We start from the raw sequence: 17,824 nt of genomic DNA on the forward strand, positions 1-17,824 counted from the left end.
ACACGAATCTGTGGCATATGCTGTGGCATATGGCAAGAAGTATTGCCATTCCAAAAGCTGGAAAAGATCTTGCACTGGCAACCAGTTACTAACCAATTTCACTATTTCCTGTGCGCTTATAAGATCTTTGAGTGTCTTACCTCTCAACACTGCTCTCCAGCAGAGACAATCCTAAATGTCGACCCAGCTTGTTTCCGTAAGGGGTACAACACATGTGATCAAGCTCTGGTACATCACAAATAACCTTTGAGCTACCATGGCGAAAGTGGGCCTTTTTATACAGCTTCCTGTCCAGCCAACCGCCATTGCTGGGCTCTCTTACACTTGTGGAAGGACACAAACAGTGAGAATTAATGAGAAGCATTCCCCTCTACAGAATAAATGGCGGACTAATCACCTTAAACTCAACAAATAAGAAGGCTACTGCTTGGCTTTGGGATTTGCATTCATGAAATAAATAATAAGAATGAATAGTTGAGGCAAATACCACAACTGCCTTTCTGGGGATTGATAAGTATACGAGGGAGAAGGGAAGCAGGCTCCCCTGAAGCATAAACACAGGTATAGATCAGCTATTTGGGGCCCGTTTGGCCTTTTCTATACTGGAAATTCTGTTTATATGTCTTAGTTGGCGTATGATCATAGCATGAAACTTTTTATTTGCTACTAAATTTGTTATTACAAGGATGAAGGATGGGCTGGTGTGTGTGTGTGTGTGGGGCATGCAGATGGTGATGAGGGTGTGTGTGGTAAGGTTAAAGTTGGACATTGGTGCAATAGAGGAAGTGCTCTTCCATGGTTGGGGCTGAGGACACCTAACATCAAGTGTGCCGTACACACCCTGAGTATTGTTGATGCTGCAAACAGGGGACTGAAGTAGAGCGTATTCTATTCCCCATCCCTCACCTTCCCTTGATAAGCACAGAATTCACTGAATGAAAGCAGACATGTTTCATTGAACTTTCTAATCTGTCCACAGTACGTGAAGGAGAACAGAACCATTAATCCACATAAACTTGCACCTTTTCTCTTTTAAAACAAGCACAAAAATATTAGTCATTCAGCAGTAGGCAATTCTATAGTGTAAGGACTGCATATATGGTCACTGTAAGTCTACGGCCATAGTAGTCTGAAAAAATGCCCGATCTCGTCTGATCTCGGAAGCTACGCAGACTCAGGCCTGGTTAGTACTTGGATGGGAGACCGCCTGGGAATACCAGGTGCAGCAGTATGGGACGGCGCGTGGCCCAGTAGTTAGCACTGCTGCCTCATAGCGCTAAGGACCCGGGTTCGACTCCGACCTTGGGAAACTGTCTGTGTGGAGTTTGCACTTTCACCCTGTGTCTGCATGGGTTTCCTCCGGGTGCTCCGGTTTCCTCCCACAGTCCAAAGATGTGCAAGTTAGGTGGATTGGCCACAAAAAAATTACTCCTTAGGCTGCGGTTGCAGGAATAGGACCGGGGATTGGGCCTAGGTAGTGTGGTCGTTCAAAGGGTCGGTGCAGACTTGATGGGCCGAATGGTCTCCTTATGCACTGTATAAGGAGCATAGGGATTCTATGATTCTATGTTCATACTTCTTTCCATTCACCAAATAAAATAAATTACCAAACTCTGGGATAAATTAAAATTGCAGCTCCTTAAAGGGATTCTGCATCAAAGTAAACAGAATCTCAAAGGATACTTTAAACATCAAATCAAAATGTGATTAAAGGGGTTGGTAATGCACCCCAGTCCCCTCGATTCCCACCAGGCATGGAAGGCCTTGAAAGTGCGGGCAGACACTGCGTGCTCCCTTTCCAGGGACATCGCAGTGAACATAGCATTGAAAGAGGGGTGTGTGCATGTGTGTGCACTGTTCAGTCATAGACCAAGAGGCCACACAAATGTACTCCAACCATCGATCACTGCTGGTTGGTAATAATCCTCAATAATTTTGTTTGGTGTGCAATATGGTAGGTTCTCATCTTATATCACAATGAAGCTCTATTTTCCTGAGAAAATAGGCGGCAGGAAAAGAAACGTCCCTGGTATCCTGGGTGTAAGGGTATTCCCATCTCAATCAAAACGTTGACTTGCCATTCATTTTATTACCATTTGAGGGACCTCACAAACTTGGCTCCTGTGGTGTTACAGGGTGGGAAGGGATGTGTTCATGACTTTCAGGCACCATCTCCCACCTCACCGTGATAGCATCCCTTAACCACATGAGTGAGATAGAAATGCTGCGTTTATAAGCAGGTCATTAGGATATCCCAAAAACTTAATTGACAGGGAATTATCTTTTGAAATGTATGGCGCGATTTTGCCACCCTCTTGCACACGGCGTCGATCTAGTTGCACCGAGAGCATCACGGGAGAGGCCCAAATCGGGTTTTGCACCGGGTGCAAAACTGCACAAGTCACCTGACCCACGGCACCCGGTGCGATCTGGGGCATGATCCAGATCATGATATTTAAATAAGTCATTAGGCTCAACCGGGTGCCAACGTGGAGACCAGGCATGATGACCACTCCAGGGTCTTGGAGGCCATTGGAGCCCCCCCCCCCCCCCCCCCGGGTAGTTGCGGCAGGGCAGTACCCTGGCACTCCCCCTGGCACACAGGCACACCAGCAGGTTGGCACTAAGGGTTGAAGTCTGAGGGGGACATGCCCATGAAAGGGGGGTGAAGGGGGGTTATGAAGGGTGGGGAGGTAAAAGGGGATATGAAGGGGTGTCATGAAGATTGAGGGGGGTCCTGAAAGGGGGTGGGGCCGTCAGCAACCCAATAGCAGGTGTGCTCACTTGGATGGGGAGAGTGCGGGAGGGGGTTGATGTACATAACTGCAGGGGGGGGGTGGTATTATTCATGGATGGAGTGTGTGGGGGACCCTCAAGCTCACTTAGAGATCGGGGCACCCTTACAAACTGGCTCCCTGATCTCTGAGGAGCCGGCCTCGCCAGTGAGTTCAGCTCCTTACTGCTGCAAAAAGTTTCTAAGTATGGGCTGGATCAGCGAGAAATTCCCCAAGGCCCAATAAAAGGGCTATGTGTGAGTGAGCCCAGGTCTGGACCTTGTGGTAAACCACTGTTGCACCTATATTAGGTGATGTACGGTAGGACCTGTACTACAGGTACGCGGTAGTCCCTGCCTGCTGGCTCCACCCAGTAGGCGGAGTATAAATATGTGTGTCCTCCGTGCAGCAGCCATTTCGCCAGCTGCTTGGAAGGCCACACATCTTAGAGCAATAAAGTCTCAGTTGTATTCAATTCTCGTCTTTGTCCAATTGATCGTGCAACGACAGGAAACAACCGCCATACCCGCCCAAAATATGGAAAACCATGCCTGAAACCACCCATGGATAATACCACCCCCCCCAGATATGTACATCAACCCCTTCCCCCACTCTGGAATCATACATGGTACAGCCTGTAGTCTGTGCCTGTAGTCACACATGGTACAGTCCCTCCTGGCCCAGTATTGGCGCCAGTGCCCCATATTCAGGTAACAGCTGATGGTTAGAGAATTGCTTCTCTATCAGATTAAGTTCATATGATTCAAAATCTTCTTCAGTTGTCAGCTGCAAGACCCATGCGAAAATTGCACAGTCAGAATAAGTGACTATCCCTCCTAACATTGCAGAAGAAAGCCATCCTTTTATTGCCAGAGACAACTGCCATCCCATCACCCAGTCAGGTTATGGCTTGTTTCCTTTAAACCAGACTTTATAAAATGGAGGCACATCTGAACATTTTTCCCCTGATCCCCCCCTCTCTCTCACCCCCCCCCCCCCCCCCTCCTCTCACACACACTACACATCTTTCAGCATCAATATTAATAGGTTCACCAGACAAATTGATGCAGTGAACTTTAACACAACTGTAAAAGTCAGCTGCAACTTCTCGATTTGTTACCTCCCCGATAATTTCAATTCAAGGTCCACAGGGCCGGGCCAATAAAAATGTGTTGGTGCTTTTATTTCAACTTTAAATGTCAGGTTGCTCCAAGGAGGGAGTATTTTGTAGAACAATTTCCGTGTAAAAGGCTTATTATCAACGTGTCCATCTGCTAATGACAATAATCCATTATGTTTGAGACTGGAATAGAGACCTTGAGCTGATTAAATAAATCCCTTGCCGGTGCCTCACTCTTCAATCAATGCACTGTTTTACAGCAGCACAATAAATATCCTGTGCACAATGTACTCAGGTGCACCTCATCCCTCCCAGAGAAAAATAAAACTCTTAATGTGCAGGCTAGTGGCAGAGGCCACTGATTTGTGAGAATTATTCTATATTTTATTACCGCGCATGCAATTTGACCAATGGATCAATTTTAGTGTGGGGACACGTTTCAGAAAATCTCTCCAGAGATTGAGTGCTTTTCAGTCTGATTAAGAGCTTGCTTTGCCAGGGTTTTATTATATAAATCGACAGGTGCAACTTTGATGGTTACATGTTTTGAAATCTTTTTTTGAAATGAAGCATAAAGAGCAGTAATTCTGATTTCAGGAAGGTACAAACATCACTCTCCCAGAAATTACAAATGATGCCTGTTTTGACCAAATGGCTTCTTAACATAGCATTTGGTCGTGATTTAATTCTTTCCAGCCAGATGGTCTGGTTTCCATTCCAGCCTCACCCCAGGTCAGCTCTCAATTCTCTGTACCAGCGTTGCTGCTGGGGAGTGTCACCATTAGAGTATCCTAGGCCGCGACCCACGATTTGGACAAAAAGCACTAAACCCTCGTCTCTCCCCTCCCTGCACCCTTTGGCTAACATCCTTCCCTCAACCACTGGCAAAAACAATCACTTGCCTCCGTGATATTTATGGGATCTTGCTATGTCAATAATAAATGCTACCTTTGACCAAGTAGCATGACACAGCGCAGCAGGCCACGTGGCCACTTGAAAGAGCCGCCCAAATAATCCCACACTGCTCCTCATGGTCGAGCAGGGTTTTCTATTTCCAGTATTTATCCAAGTTCCTTTTGAAAGTTAGTATTGAATCTGCTTCCATCACCCTTTCAGGTGGCACGTTCCAGATCATAACAAGTGGCTGCTGAAACAAATGTTGCAGCACGTCATCTGTGGTTCTTTCGTCAATCACCTTAAATCTGAATTGTCTCATTCACAAACTTTCTGCCACTGGACATAGTTTTTCCCCATTTATTCCATCAATGCCATTAAGATTCAGAAAACCTCTGTCAAATCTCCTCCCCTTTCCTGCATTATGGTGAACAAATGCAGATACTCTCCAGGTAACTAACGATTCTGGTAAATCTCCTCTGCATTCTCTCAAAGGCCTTAACATTGGTGCTTAAGTGTGATCTCCAGAGATGGCCATATTAGCTGGAGCCTAACCTGTGCATTATAATGATGCAACGTAACGCCTTGTTTTTGTACTCTATAGGGCTTCTCTCATGGCGTGTTTGAAGTAGGAAGGGCTTTAAACCAGGCAGGAGTGTGGTGGGCGTGCACCCCGCCACCATCCTGTCTCTGGTGAAATTGTCCAGGGCAGGAAGGTGCAACCTTGTAGCACCACCACCAATTGGGGCTCTTAAGTGGACAATTAATGATCAATTAAGAAATATAGGAGCAGGAGTGGGCCATTCAGTCCCTCGAATCTGCTCTGCCATTTAGCTGGCCTTCTTCCTTCCATATCCTGTATCCCTTGATTTCTTTGGTATCTAGAAATATATCGACCTGTGCTTTGAACATATTCAATGACTGAGCCTCCACACCCCTCTGCAGTTGAGAATTCCGTCCGACTGAAGAAATTCCTCCTCATCTTGGTCCTTAATGAAGACTGTATTCTCTGGTTCTAGACCACACCACCTAAGCGAAACAACCTTCCTGCATCTACACTGGTGAGCCCTGTAAGAATTTTTTACACTTCAGTGAGATCACCTCTCATTCTTCTAAATTCTGCAGAATATATACCTAGCCTCCTCAATGTTTTCTCATCGGACAATCCCAGCATCCCAGGATTAGTCTGGCAAACCTTGGTTGTACTTCCTCTATGGTCAGTATATCTTTCCTTAGGTAAGGAGACCAAACGGCACACATACTCCAGATGTGGTCTCACCAAGGCTCCATACAGTTGCAGCAAGGCTTCCTTACTCCTGTACTCAAATCCTCTGGTAATAAAAGCTAACATACCCTTTGCCTTTCAATTGCATGTTGCATCTGTGTGTCCGTGTTGCACCTGTGTGTGCGTGTTGTACCTGTGTGTGCGTGTTGCACCTGTATATGCGCGTTGCACCTGTGTGTGCGTGTTGTACCTGTGTGTGCGTGTTGCACCTGTATGTGCGCGTTGCACCTGTGTGTGCGTGTTGTACCTGTGTGTGCGTGTTGCACCTGTATATGCGTGTTGCACCTGTATATGCGCGTTGCACCTGTGTGTGCATGTTGCACCTGTGTGTCAGCTTTCAGTGACATATGAACAAGAACACCCAGGTCCTTTTGAACATCAATCTTTCCCAATCTCGCACCATTTAAGAAATACTGTGCATTTCTATCCGCATTATACTCCATCTGCTATCTTCTTGCCCGCTCACTTAGTCTGTTTCAATTTCCTTGATGCCTCTTTGCATTCTCCTCAGAATTCACATTCACACCAAGTTTTCATCATCAGCAACTTGGAAATATTACATTTTGCCCCAGCTCCAAATCATTGATATAGGTTGTGAACAACTGGACCCAAGTACAAATCCTTGTTTTACCATGAGTCACAACCTGCCAACCTGAGAGTGACCTGTTTACCCCTCCTTTCTGATTTCAGTCAGGTTAACAATCCTCAATCCATGCAGAATATTACCCCCAGCCATTGAGCTTTAATTTTGTTCAGTAAACTCCTGTGGGAACTTATCAAAAGCTTTTTGAAAATTCAAATGCACCACATCTACTGGTTCTCCCTTATCTATCCTGTGAGTAAATCCTCAAAAATCTCCAACAAGTTTGTCAAATAGGATTTTCATCAATCCATGTTGACTCTGCTCAATCCCACCATTATAAGGGCCTCACCTCGCCTTTGTTGGTATTGACCCAGCGGATGGGCCTGTCATCACTCATGGAGCAGGGTAAGCAAGCCTGTGCGGGCTGCTTGTGTTCTCGTTGGGGGTGGGGAGAGGTGAGGGGACGAGAGGGTTGATGGACCCTCATTCAAGTGCACTCAGTGCCTGATTACGAGATCCAGCATCAGGAATTAGGGGGCCAGCTGAGAGATATCTCCTTACCCTTTTGCTAACTTCTCTCCTTCATTCTCTGCAGCCCCCACCCTGCAAAACCCCCTCGCACCATGACCTACCTGTGACTTGGGACTCGGTAGGTGTCGTTCTAACCGCAGCACCGTCTCCTTGGTGATGCTGGTCGGCAAAAGATCTGCCGGCCCCTGATTGACCAGCAGCCAGTGGGTGAAAGTTCCCCCCCCCGCCCCTCACTGGTCCATGATCCTGGAAAGAGCTTGCGGTGGTTACTTAAGTGCACGAACAGTCACTTAATTCTTGCAGGAGACATTGCGGGCCTGTTGTAGGCAAAACCTCCACCTTCATAAAATTCTACCTTTATTTCAACTAATAGGATCCTGCATGCTTTTTTAACAGCATTCTTAACTTATCCTGCCACCTTAAAAAAGGGGCTTTACTCTCCAGTAATGTTCGTTGTAAACTGCGTTGATGAAATCACTGGGGCATAGGTCTTCACAGGGAACAAACAGATCTCACACTAACAAAGTTCCCGTTCAGATGTCGGCATGCGTGTGGTAGTCACCACTAGCAGTATTATTTGTATTACAGTAAGACACATATACTAGAGGTACATGGGTAACTCCCTGCCTGCTGGCTCCGCCCAGTAGGCGGCGTATAAATGTGTGTGCTCGCCGGTGCTGCAGCCATTCTGGTTCCAGCTACAGGAGGCACAACATCTTTGCTCAATAAAGCCTCGATTATTCCACTACTCTCGTCTTTGTGGTAATTGATAGTGCATTTTTAAAACGATGGGTCTTCTCATCAAGCCTGATTGCCTGCAGCTGAGCCCTCAAGCAGCCAACGCTACGTCCGCTTCTGACCACTGGCTAGCCTGCTTCGAAAGCTACCTTCAAACATCCACTGAGGAACCCTCAGACGCGCAGAAGCTCCAAGTCCTTTATTCACGGGTGAGCCCTGAAATTTTTCCTCTCATCCGGGATGCGCCCACTTACTCCGAAGCAATGGAGCTCCTGAAGGGACATTACGTTCGGCCAGTCAACCAACTATATGCCAGGCACCTCCTGTCCACGAGACAGCAACTCCCTGGTGAGTCTCTGGACGATTTCTGGCGTGCCCTGCACATCCTGGGAGGAACTGTGACTGCCAGGCAGTTTCAGCAGTCCAGCACACAGAACTTTTAATCCGAGATGCCTTTGTTACGGGCATGAGGTCTGCATTCGTCCGCCAACGCCTACTGGAAGGGGATATGCTTGATCTTGCGGGAACTAGGCAGCTCGCAAACTCGTTAGAAGTGGCCTCCCATAACGTTCAGTCGTACGCCCCTGACCGCGCGGCACCCTCTTGGGCCCCACCATCTGCCGACTCCAGCTCACCGCAAGCCTGCACCGCGCGGCAGCCAGCCAACCCTGGGTGGCCCAAGTGCTATTATTGCGGGCAGAACAAACACCCCCGGCAGCGCTGCCCGGCGCGGAGCGTGACCTGCAATGGATGTGGAAAGAAGGGACACTTTGTTTCTGTTTGCCAGGCACGGTCGGTCGCCGCTGTTTCCAGGCCCGGCGTTCCTGCACCCCCCACATTTGACCCAGGGGCGCCACCATCTTCTCCTCCGCAGGCCACGTGCGGCCCGTGGGTGCCGCCATCTTTGATGCTGCCCGCCATGTGCGCCCCGTGGGCACCGCCATCTTCGACGCCATTTTGGACGGCGCCTCAGGACCCCTGCTCATCAGGCCGTTCATCGCCTGCCGCTACCTCCACCACCACTGACCAGCCCGGGACCTCCCAGCACCTGCCGCAGCTCGCCTCTATCACCCTGGATCAGTCCCGGCCCCGCAACCTCGCGACCGCAACAACGACGGTGAAAATCGATGGGCACGAGACGACCTGCTTTTTTGACTCTGGGAGCACAGAGAGCTTCATCCACTCCACGACGGTAAGGCGCTGCTCCCTCGCGGTACACCCCGTGACCCAGATAATCTCCCTGTCCTCCGGATCCCATTCCGTGGAAATCCGGAGGTACTGCATCGCCACCCTCACCGTCCAAGGTGTAGAGTTTAGCAACTTCGGGCTCTACGTCTTCCCCCACCTCTGCGCTGCCTTGCTACTCGGCCTGGACTCCCAGTGCCACTTCCAAAGCTCAACCTTAAAATTCGGCGGACCCCTACCCCCCTCACCGTATGCGGCTTCACGACACTTAAGGTCGATCCACCTTCCTTGTTTGCGAACCTCACCCCGGATTGCAAACCCGTCGCCACCAGGAGCAGACGGTACAGTGCCAAGGACAGGACCTTCATCAGGTCGGAAGTCCAACGGTTTCTGCGGGAAGGGGTCATTGAGGCCAGCAACAGCCCCTGGAGAGCTCAAGTGGTAGTAGTAAAGACTGGGGAGAAGCACACGATGGTCATTGACTACAGTCAGACCATCAATCGGTACACGCAGCTCGACGCGTACCCCCTCCCATGCATATCTGACATGGTCAATCAGATTGCGCAGTGTCGGGTCTTTTCCACAGTGGGCCTGAAGTCCGTCTACCACCAGCTCCCCATCCGCCCAGAGGACCGCCAATACACTGCATTCGAAGCAGATGGCCGCCTCTATCACTTCCTTAGGGTTCCCTTCGGCGTCACTAATGGGGTCTCGGTCTTCCAACGTGAGATGGACCGAATGGTTGGCCGGTACAGACTGCGGGCCACCTTTCCATACCTAGATAACGTCACCATCTGCGGCCACAATCAGCAGGACCACAACAGTAACCTCCAAAAATTCCTCCAGACCGCCAAACTCCTTAATCTCACGTACAATAAGGAGAATTGCGTGTTGCGCACCATCCGCTTAGCCATCCTTGGCTATGTCATGGAAAATGGAACTCTAGGGCCCGACCTCGACCGCATGTGCCCTCTCATGGAACTCCCACTCCCCCACTGCCCCAAGGCCCTGAAACGATGCCTAGGGTTTTTCTCCTACTATGCCCAGTAGGTCCCTAATTATGCAGACAAGGCCCGCCCACACATTCAGTCCATAGATTTTCCCTTGACGGCTGAGGCCCGCCAGGCCTTCAACCGCATCAAGGCAGACATCGCCAAGGCCACGATGCACGCGGTCGCGAGTCCCTCCCCTTTCAGGTCGAGAGCGAAGCATCGGACGTAGCTCTGGCCACCTCCCTCAACCCGGCGGGCAGGCCCATGGCCTTCTTTCCACGCACCCTCCATGCCTCCGAAATTCGGCACTCCTCTGTCGAAAAGGAGGCCCAAGCCATTGTGGAAGCTGTGCGACATTGGAGGCATTACCTGGCCGGCAGGAGATTCACTCTCCTCACTGACCAACGGTCGGTTGCCTTCATGTTCAATAACACACAGCGGGGCAAGATCAAAAACGACAAGATCTTGAGGTGGAGGATCGAGCTCTCCACCTATAATTATGAGATTTTGTATCGCCCGGGGAAGCTCAACGAGCCCCCTGACGCCCTATCCCGCGGTAAATGTGCCAGCGCACAAGTGAACCGACTCCGGGCTCTCCACTATGACCTCTGCCACCTGGGGGTCACCCGGTTCTTCCATTTCATCAAGGTTCGCAACCTGCCCTACTCCATTGAGGAGGTCAGGACTGTCACCAGAGACTGCCAGGTCTGCACGGAGTGCAAGCCGCACTTCTACCGGCCAGATCGAGTGCACCTGGTAAAAGCCTCCCGCCCCTTTGAGCGCCTCAGCATGGACTTCAAAGAGCCCCTCCCCTCCACCGACCGCAACACGTACTTTCTGAACGTGGTTGATGAGTATTCCCAGTTCCCTTTCGCCATCCCATGCCCCGATATGACTTCAGCCACGGTCATTAAAGCCCTCCACAGTATCTTCACACTGTTCGGTTTCCCCACCTACGTCCACAGCGATCGGGGATCCTCTTTTATGAGTGATGAGCTGCATCAGTTCCTGCTCAGCAATGGCATCGCCTCGAGCAGGACGACCAGCTACAACCCCCGGGGAAACGGACAGGTGGAGAGGCAGAACAGGACGGTCTGGAAGGCCGTTCTGCTGGTCCTGCTGTCTAAATATCTCCTGGTCTCCCGCTGGCAGGAGGTCCTCCCCGACGCGCTCCACTCCATCCGATCGTTCCGCTGCACCGCGACTAACGAGACCCCTCACGAGCGTGTGTTTGCCTTCCCCAGGAAATCCACCTACGGGGTCTCGCTCCCAACATGGCTGGCAGTGTTCCTCGACCTGTCCCCCTTCGCAAGCATGTACGGACCTGTAAGTCGGACCCTTTGGTCGAAAGGGTCAACCTCCTACACGCGAACCCGCCGTACGCCTACGTGGCACACCCCGACGGGTGCCAGGACACAGTCTCCCTCCGGGACATGGCACCCACTGGATCCCCACCCACGGCCCCCGACCTGACACCGCTCCCCAACAGACTGAACTTGTCATTCTTTTTTCCACCACCCCCGCCGGACTCTTTTTTTAATAGGGGGTGAATGTGGTAGTCACCACTAGCAGTATTATATGTATTACGGTAAGACACGTATAATAGAGGTACATGGGTAAATCCCTGCCTGCTGGCTCTGCCCAGCAGGCGGCGTATAAATGTGTGTGTTCGCCGGTGCTGCAGCCATTCTGGTTCCAGCTACAGGAGGCACAACATCTTTGCTCAATAAAGCCTCGATTATTCCACTACTCTCGTCTTTGTGGTAATTGATAGTGCAGCAATGCACAGCCACATGTCAGTCTTAAAGAGACTACAATGCAAAATGCCGACTGCACCCAGCACAGTTAGAGGGAAGATTGCTCCAAAGAGCCTGCATCCCTTCAACATTGTATCATTTACCTATCCTCCTTCCTATCAAAATGGATCACACACACTTCTCTTTCATCTGCCTAATGTCTGTCCCTTTCCCCGTTGTGTCTAAACCCTTCTGAAGTCTGTTGCTACCCACCTCGCTGCTTACTACCTTTCTGAGTTTTGTCATCTGTAATCGTTGAAAGTGTATCCATATTCCCAAGTCCAGGTCAGTAACATATATAGAACAGTTGTACTGCAAAGCAAAAGTATGTGGTTCTTCTGAATGAAATAAGATATTCTGTAAAGTTGCCCTTTTTTAGCAGCCAGAGTTTGATAACCCCGATAGAGGGATCCTATTGAAACATTAACCTACCTTTTCTCTTTCCTAACCTGATTAATAGATGGCTACTTAAAAAAATTCACAGTAAATAAAGAAAATTTAAATCACAGACTCACCACTTACCCATAATATCTGAATATTACAACCACTTTTCCTGAAAATCTTTGTGATGCACCCTTGCAATGGTCTCTGGCTTTTCTCCACTTCAACCATCACAACAAATTTAAATGTTTCCTGATATTGAATCATAAAATGGTTACAGCACAGAAAGAAGCCAAATGCCAGCCTTTTGAAAATCCATATAGACTACATTCACTGGTTCTCCCTTATCTATCCTGCGAGTAACATTCTCAAAAAACTCCCAATAGATTTCTCAAGAGGAATTGTTTTCCTTTCATATATCCATGGTGTGTTTCCGCTGGATCTCTGCAAGAACAGCTTAGCTGGTCCTACTCTTATGCACTGATAATCTTTTTTCTTTGAATACTTATCCAATTCCCTTTTGCAATCTTGATTGAATCTGCCACCACCTCACTCTCAGGCAGTGCATTCAGATTCCCACTGTGGTAATACCAGGTTTAAAAAGGTTTTCAACGTGTCACTGTTGGCACTTTTGGCCAATCACCTTAAACCCTCTGGTTCTCAGGCCAACAGGAACGATTTTCTCTCTCTAAAGAGAGAAAGTCAGAGAGATCTGGGCGTGAGATCTAGACCCTTCATAATTTTGGACATCTCTCTCAAATCTCCTCTCAATCTTCTTTTCTCAAAGGTGAAGAGCCCCAGCTTCTCCATTCTTGCAAACCTTTTCAGAACCTCTCTATTATCCTTTCTAAAGTGCATTATCCACAATTGGATGACAAAGCAGTTTTATAAAGTTCCAGCATAATGCCTTTGTTTTTGAATTCAGTGCCTCTATTAATAAAGCCCAGGATTCTGTGTGCCTTTTAAACTTTTTTAACACTCTGTCCTGCCGCCTTCAATGATTCATGCAGGTCCCTCTGTTCCTGCACTATCTTTAGAATTGTATCCTTTATTTTATATTGGCTCTCCTCATTCTTCCTACCAAAATGAATACTTTTACACTTCTCTAAATTTCATCTGCCACTTTGCTGCCCATCTCTGCAGCCTGCCTGTGCCCTTTTGATGTTTGCAATATTTCCAAGCTTTGTATCATCCACAAGTTTAGAAATTGTCTCCTGTACGTCAAAACCTAGGTCATTCATGTAGATCAAGAAAAACCGTGATCTTAACACCAACCCCCAGGGGAAACCCAGTATTTTTTTGCCTCCATTCCAAAAATCAACCCTTCACCACCACTACTCTGTTTCCTGTCACTCAGCCAACTTCACATCCATGCTGCCCCTGTCCTCTTTATTCCATGATCTTCCTCTTGGCTGACAAGCCTGCTATGTGGCACTTTTATAAAAGGCTTTATGGAAGTACATATATATCATATGAATTGCAATACCCTCATCAATTCTCTCTGTTACCTCATCAAAAAATTCAAGCCATTTAGCTGAACACACAATTTTCCATTACAAATCTGTGCAGGCGTTTCTTAATGAATCTACATTTACCCAAGTGACTGTTCATTTTGTCCCAAATTCTAATTTCTTAAGGCTTTCCCAGCACCACAGTTAAACTGACTCTTGTTTGGTTGCTGAGCTTGTCCTTACACACTTCTGTAATATTTGTCATCCTCCATCTTTCTGGCATCACCCCTGTATCTAAGGGATTGGAAAATTATGGCCAGTACCTTGTGCTTCCATAACATTCACCCTTACTTTCCTTAATATCCTTGAGTGCATCCCAGCTGGTCCTGGTGACTTGTCAACTTTCAGTGGCACCAGTCTCTTCTACTTTCTACTTGCTCCTCTTATTTATTTTTTCTTCAATTCTCCTCCAAAATTCCAGTATTCAGCCTCAAATGCATTGTGACATGAACAGAACACGGACCTCAACACCATGTTTGTAGACCTGACTGAGGCCTCTGCCACAATCAGCCAAGAGGGCCTTTGGAAGATAATGGAGAAGTTTGGTTGCCCTGAGAAACTCATTGCAAAGGTTCAGCAGTTCCATGAGGCAGGCAGTTGCGAAGTGGTGTAATCCAGAGACCCAGAGTGACACTCTGGGGATTCAGCTTCAAATCCCACCATGACAGTGACATTTGAATTCAATAAAAATCTGGAATTAAAAGTTTAATGATGACCATGAAACCTTTGTCGATTGTCGTAAAAACCCATCTGGTTCACTCATGCCCTTTTGGAAAGGATATCTGCTGTCATTACCTGGTCTGATCTACAGCAATGTTGTTGACTCTGAAATGGCTGAGCAAGCCACTCATTCAAGGGCAATTACGGATAGGCAATAAACATATTGTGCATTTCCCGGATGATGGTGCATCTCTGAACCAGTCATTAATAGAGTTAAACAGGGTTGCCAACTAGCACCAACCTTCTTCAGAATGTTTTTTTCCGTCACGGTCTCTGATGCCTTCCATGATGGTTATGCTGGCATCAAATTTAGATTTTGCAAGGATAGGAAGCTCAATCTGAGACCACTCCAGGCAAAGATCCAGGTCTCCAGGTTCATACATTGTGATCTCCTGTGTGCAGCAGCTGCGAGTTCAGAGTGGACAAGCCTTACAGCATGAACTTGTTCTTCAATGCATGCAACACCTTCAGCTTTACGATGAGCATGAAGCAAACTAAAATAATGTACGAGCCTGCTCCAGGAAAGCCTTAGTTAGAGGCCAAGCTTTCAATCCATAACCAGAATCTGTCATCAGTGGTGAAATTCACTGACCTTGCCAACGCATGCTCTCAAACACTCGATATAATACTAATCATCTTTATTAGTGTCAAGTAGGCTTACATTAACAGTGCAATTAAGTTACTGTGAAAAGCCCCTAGTCGTCACACCCTGGCGCCCGTTCGGTTACACAGAGGGAGAATTCAGAATGTCCAAATTTCCTAACAGCATGTCTTTCAGGACTTGTGGGAGGAAACCGGAGCACCCGGAGGAAACCCACGCAAACACGAGGAGAACGTGCAGACTCCGCACAGACAGTGACCCAAGCCGGGAATCGAACCCTGGTCCCTGGCTGTGAAGCAACAGTGCTAACCACTGTGCTACCATGCGGCCCATAAAAGAGTTGCGTTACATTGGCCGGGAATTGACAAGGCAGTACAAGAATTTATATTTAGGAAGGATGTGAAGGCAATTGGGAGGGTTCAGAAAGATTTTGTGAGAATGGTTGCAGGGTTAAGGAACTTCAGTTATGACGATAGATTGGAGAAGTTAAGATCATTTTCCTTGCAGAAAAGGTTGAGAGGAGATCTTACAAATGTATTCACAAGCATGAGGGGTCCAGGCTGCGTAGATGGGGAGAAACCATTTCACTCATGAAAAAGTCAAGAATGAAAGGGTTCAGGTTTAAAGTAATTAGTAAAAGAAGCAAAAGTGATATGAGGAAAACCATTTTCACACAGTGAGTGGTTCGGATCTGGAATGCCTGAGAGTGCTGTGGAGGCAGCTTCACTTGAAGCATCGAAAGGGAAATAGACTTAGATCTGAAAAGGAAGAATGTGCAGGGTTGTGGGAAGAAGGTAGGAAAATGGCAATGAGGTGAATTGCTCAACTGGAGAGCCAATACAGACATGCTGGGCCAAATGGCCTCCTTCTGCACCACATCATTCTTAGATTCTGTGAAGAATCTTCGGCAGACTTAAGACCATAAGGTGTAGGAGCATAAGTAGGGCATTTGGCCATTGAGCCTGCACCATCATTCAATGAGATTATGGCTGATCTGATATAGTCCTCAACTCCACTTTCCAACCTGATCCCCATAACCATTAATTCCCTCATGCTTAAAAATCTATCTATCGCAGCCTTGAACATACTGAATTACCCAGCTCCTACAGCTCCCTGTGCTAAAGAATCCCACAGATTCACTACCCTCTGAGAGAAGAAATTCCTCCTCATCACTGTCTTAAATGGACAACCCCTTATTCTGAGATTATGCCCTCTGATCCAAGACTCTCCCATAAGGGGAAACATTCTCTCAGCATCTACCCCGTCAAACCCTCTGAGAATCCTATATGTCTCACTCAGGTCGCCTCTCACTCTTCTAAACTCCAATGAGTACAGGCCCAACCTACAATCTTTTCCAATAAGAATATCCCTCCATACACAGGATCAACCCAGTGAACCTTCTCAGGACTGCCTCCAATGCCAGCATATCTTTCCTTAGAGAGAGGACCAAAACTGTTCATAGTGTTCCAGATGTAGTCCAACTAGTAAAGTCACAATAGTCCAGATGACCATAGGCTGCTTTCCCCTTTGAAGGAAGAGCTGACTGGTGGTAATTTAACCTGAGGATCACCACTCCTCAGGCGGAGGAAAAAGTTGAATAACCTGATCCAGTAAGGGAATTGAACCCACACTGCTGGCCTTACTCTGCATCACAAACTAGCTGTCCAGCCAACTGAACTAAACTGGCCATTGTCTAGATTTAGCAAGACTCCCTTATTTTATACTCTCTTTCCCTTTGAAATAAAGGCCAACATTCCTTTTGCCGTCCCAATTACGTGCTGAACTTGCATGCTAGCTTTTTATGATTTATGCACGAGGACCCCCAAATCCCTCTGTGCTGTAATTTTCTGCTGTCTTTCTCCATTGAAATAATATTCAACTCCTTTATTTTTCCTACCAAAGTGCATAACATTTTCTTATATTATCTTCCATCTGCCAAGTTTTTGCCCATTTACCTACCCCGTGTTTATCCCTCACCACTTGCCTTCCCACCTATTTTTGTGTCATCCGCAAACTTGGCAATAGTATATGCACATTGTGACCCCAGCATGGATCCATGTGGAACTCCACTAGTTACAGGTTGCTGTCCTGAAGTTGCCCCTCTTATCCCAACTCTCTGTCTTCTATCAGTTAGCCAATTCTCTATCCATGCTAATATACTACCCCCAACAGCATGGGCTCTTATTAAGTAGCTTTTGTGTGTGGTACCATATCAAACACTTTTAGGAAATCCAAGTATGTTACATCGGCTGGTTCCCCTTCATCTATCCTGCTCGTTAGCACCTCAAAGAATTCTAATAAATTTGTCAGACATGAAATTATGCTGAATCATATTGTTATGGGCGAGGTGTTTTCAGAACCCCAAAATGTATCATGGAGTTCAACCAACCTCTCCCTTTAATGGATTTGTTGCTTTTCCTAGCACGCGGCTTGTTCCCTAGGTGTGGGATTACAATTATGGCCACGTGGGGTTTTAAACACAAAACAATGTTTATTCCATGAACTCAACTTAACATCTTAAATAAACATTGGATCTCTTAACACTCCTTACTTCAAAGATAACTCAGAAAATATTGCAACAGTAAATAATTCCTCAAAACGTTCCTTCAAACTTCCAAGAGACTTAACACCTTCAAACAGAATCACATCAGGTTAAAGGCTTTACTATTATGAGTTTAAATCACCCAAATAATCCAGAGATAGTCTTTCATGG

At 47.4% G+C, this 17,824-nt stretch overlaps 1 protein-coding gene and 1 pseudogene across 1 annotated transcript in view; both read left to right on the forward strand.

Annotated features, from left to right (window-relative positions):
• The window catches only part of rsph9 (radial spoke head component 9), a 104,783-nt gene that overhangs the window by 75,586 nt on the left and 11,373 nt on the right, over positions 1-17,824 (forward strand). The window lies entirely within an intron of this gene.
• On the forward strand, positions 1,112-1,232 carry LOC140415681 (5S ribosomal RNA; annotated as a pseudogene).

This window comes from Scyliorhinus torazame, chromosome 4 (genome assembly GCF_047496885.1).
Source record: "Scyliorhinus torazame isolate Kashiwa2021f chromosome 4, sScyTor2.1, whole genome shotgun sequence".
In the NCBI taxonomy this organism is placed as follows: Eukaryota; Metazoa; Chordata; class Chondrichthyes; order Carcharhiniformes; family Scyliorhinidae; genus Scyliorhinus; species Scyliorhinus torazame.